This window comes from Lipotes vexillifer, unplaced genomic scaffold (assembly GCF_000442215.2).
Source record: "Lipotes vexillifer unplaced genomic scaffold, Lipotes_vexillifer_v1.1 scaffold1092, whole genome shotgun sequence".
NCBI lineage: Eukaryota > Metazoa > Chordata > Mammalia > Artiodactyla > Lipotidae > Lipotes > Lipotes vexillifer.
In genome coordinates this window covers 80,568-84,764 of record NW_006777748.1, presented here as the reverse complement: position 1 = coordinate 84,764, position 4,197 = coordinate 80,568, and the positions used below count along the sequence as shown (strand labels likewise).

Here is a 4,197-nt window from a genome sequence, read left to right as displayed (position 1 = left end):
AAGAGTGTTCCAAAGGTAGGCAATGAATGGGGTGAGGAATCCTGTCTGATTAGTCATTTTCTGAATGGGTCTTTCCCACCCTCTTAGTCTGGGAGATTATATCTGAGATGCTATGAGAACCCAGGAGCCTGAATCATAGTCGCTGACAATTAGAGCAACTTCAATTTCTTTAAGCTGTGAGAGGTGCAAAGAAAAAGAAAAGGAGCAGAGACAAGCAGAGTGGGCCCTCTGAAATAGAAAAACAAAAATGGAAATCAACATCTAATATCAAGGAAAAATGGCCACCATATAAATATACAACTATTCTTCCTGGAATTCTTTCTTTTCTAGAATAAGTACAATTCCTCAAACTGTTATACAGGGATTAAAAAATAAAATATTAGAACCCAACTGACAGGCTAATGAAACTGGCACCAGGGATTCATTTTTTAACCCACACCATAACATCCAGCAAATGGAATCTGTGGTCCTTAATAATGATTTATATTTTTTATAATATGATAATAACCAGCTGGTAATGGTGATTTACATTTTTGCAACATGATCTCAACTGGCTGTAATATAATGAATATATTTTAAAACCCACAAAAGTTTAGGAGCCAGAATACAGCACATAAGTTGTATTTATAGCCAGTATCCAGCACAAAATATCTTGATTCATCACATGCCACAAGAGGAGTTAAAAGGCCTTTGGCTGGAACCTCCTTCTTCCAGTAATTCACCAAAATTATAGGCACAAGAGAAAGAGAAGAGGAACCTGTTATGTGTTCTCTAGGCCTTTAGAAAGCCTGGAGTTGTTACTTTGGCCACGTACATGCGAATTTGCCAGAAAGGTGATACTGCAGTTGAGGGAAGGGCACGGTTAAAAACGCATGCCCCACCATTGCTCCCATCGGCATGCCTTTGGTGTCGTTGAAAACCAACAAGGGCAAGATTTTTGCCAAGAGAATCAATGTACATTCTGAGCACATTAAGCACTCCCAGACCTGAGATAGCATTCTGAAACACGTGAAGGAGAATGACCAGAAAAAGAAGGAAGATAAAGACAAAGGCACCTGCATTCAACTGAAGCCCAGCCTGCTTCACCCAGAGAAGCCTACTTTATGAGAACCAGCAGAAAGGCGTCTGAGCTGCTGGAACCTATTCCCTAGGAATTTATGAGAAAAAAATTTAAAAAGTCTATTAGGTATCAAGGAAATCACAATATAAATTCCTCTGTTAAAGACCACCTGTTACATATTTCTATGTACTATAAGGCCAATATATACATCTGAAATGTGAAATGCTTCAAATACAAAGCACGGATGACTGTGCTTCTGCGGAAAACAACCAGAAAACTGAACATAATACACACAGCAACTACCTGAAAGTACTGGAGAGTAAAAAGAAGCAAATGACCTCCAGTGAAGAATGCAAGCTCTGCTTGAAGAAGGCACAAGGGAGCCACAGCAGCTGGTCTCATCTGCCCAGATTTTAGCCTGGGGCTAAGAGAAGCCTGCGGTGCGCTCAGGGGCGGTGGCGGGGTCGGGGTGGGCGGTGTCATGGCAACACTAGAAAATATGTTGATAGTATATCGTGTAAATATGATAATGAAAATACACATATCAAAATCTGTGAGATGTAGGCAAAATAGGGTGTACAGGAAAATTTAGAATTTTAAATGCCTATGTGGGAAAAGAAAAAAAGGTCTAAAATTCAATGATCTAAGCTTCTACTTTAAGAAACTACAAAAAGAATAAATTATACCCAAAGCAAACAGAAGGAAGAATAAAGGGTAGAAATCAATAAAACTGAAAACAGAAAATAACAGAGAAAATCAGTAAACCCAAAACCTACCCTTTGAAATAAATCCAAGAAAACTAAAAAACTTCTAGCTAGAGTGATCAAGAAAACGGAAGACACAAATTCCCAGTATTAGGAATGAAAGAAGGAGCCTCACCACATGCCCTTCAGACACTAAAAGGATAATAAGAGACTATTATGAACAATCTAATGCCTACAAGTGTGACAATCTAGATGAAATAAACACATTCCTTAAAAGAAACAATTTACCAAAACTGGCTTAAGAAAACTCGACAGACCTATATAAATTAAGGAACTTGAATCCACAATTAAGAACCTCCCCACATAGAAAAACTTCAGATCCAGATGGCCTCACTGGTAAATTCCATCAAACATTTAAGGAAGAAATAATACCAGTCTTAAAAAAACTTTTTCAGAAAATAGAAGAGGGAGCATTTCCCAGCTCATTTTATGATGCTAACATTACCTTGATTACAAAATCAAAGACATCACAAGGGAAATGCAGAGCACTATCACTCATGAACAGAGATGCAAAAATTCTCAACAAGATATTAGAAAATAAAACCCAACAGGATTCAAAAAGGATACTACTATACATCATGTTCAAGTAAGGTTCATCTCAGAACGCAAGGTTGGTATAACATTAGAAAATCAACCAGTGTAATTCACCACATTAATAAAATATAGGAGAACCACATAATTATTTCAATAGATGCAGAAAAAAATCTGATAAAAATCAACACTCATGATAAAATCTCTCAGCAACTAGGAATAGGAGTCTTCCTCATCTGATTAATGTCATCTGTGAAAAATCTACGGCTAACATTACATTCAATGGTGAAAGATTTCATGTTTTCTATCTAAAATTAGAAACAAGGCAAAGCAAAGATACCCACTCTCACTCTGTTGATTTAACTTTGTACTGTAAGGCCCAGGTAGTGAATAAAGCAGGAAAAAGAAATAAAAGGCAGATTGGAAAGGAAGAAGTAAAACTGTCTTATTTGTTGACAATATGACTGTGAATGCAGAAAACTCTAGGGAATTCAGAGAAAAGCTAAGAAAGTCAATTTAGCAAGGTTGCAGTATACAAGGTCAAAACACAAAAGCTAATTGTATTTCTATATAACACCAAGAAACAATTTAAACAACTCAATTTATAATAGCATTAAGAAAATTAAAATACTTTGGGATAAATTTAACAAAATAAGAATCACACACTTAAAGCTAAAAAATATTTAAAGAAAAATTAAAGAAGACTTAAATAAATGGAGGGATATACCAGGCTCATGGATTGGGGGACCAAACATTATTATGATGTCAATCTTCCCTAACTGATCTAATATAATTCAAGATAATTTAAAAGTTTATATGGAAATGCAAAAGAACCAGCATAGCCAAAACAATTTTGAAGAAGAACAAAGCTGGAAACCCATATTGATCTGATTTTACGACTTGCTATAAAGCAATTATTAATCAACATAATGCCATAAGGATAGACATATCAATGGAACAGAGGGTCCAGAAATAGACCCACACTTATATGGCAAATTAATTTTTGTAAAAATGTCAAGGACGTTCAAGAAAGTCTTCAACAAATGGTGCTGGGGCAACTGGCCATCTGTAGGGGAAAAAAAGAGGAAGTGTTGACAAGGATGTGGAGCAACTGGATGTTAATTTGTTGCTCTTGGGAATACAAAATAGAACAGCCACTTTGGAAAACATACACAGTACCTTATGAAGTTAAATATATATTTCACTCCCAGAGAAATCGAAACGTAAGTCTACACAACAGTGTGTATGTAAATGTTCATAGCAGCACTATTTGTAACAGCCAAAAGTGGAAGCAACCCAAATGTCTGTTAATTGGTGAATAGATAAATTGTTTACCCATGGATGGACTATGGTATACTGCTCAGCAACAAAAAGAAACAAATCACAATATAACATGGATGAATCTTAAAACTGTTAGGCCAAGTGAAACGCTTCAAATACAAATGGCTGCTTACTATATATTTCCATTTATATAGAAGGCTAGACAAGGCAATGAATGCTCTAGTGACAGAAATACCAGTAGTTGGCTGGGGTCAGGGTGGGGGGAGGGATTAATTAATCTTAGGGTAAGGGAATTGTTCTGTATCTTGATTGTGGTAGACGTTACCATGATTGTTTGAAATTATTAACATTCAGCAAATTTTTCACTTAAAGTAACTGTATGTAAATAATTTAAAATACAGGAGTTCTTGGGCTTCCTTGGTGGCGCAGTGGTTGAGAGTCCGCCTGTTGATGCAGGGGACGCGGGTTCGTGCCCCAGTCTGGAAAGATCCCACATGCCATGGAGCGGCTCGGCCCGTGAGCCATGGCTGCTGGGCCTGCGCGTCCGGAGCCTGTGCTCCG

The 4,197-nt window shown here is 37.1% G+C and overlaps 1 pseudogene; it reads left to right on the top strand.

Moving 5' to 3' along the window:
- LOC103085680 (60S ribosomal protein L21 pseudogene) overlaps positions 1–1,274 on the top strand; it is a 6,335-nt pseudogene extending 5,061 nt beyond the window's left edge.
- Positions 1,275–4,197: the final 2,923 nt, after the last annotated feature.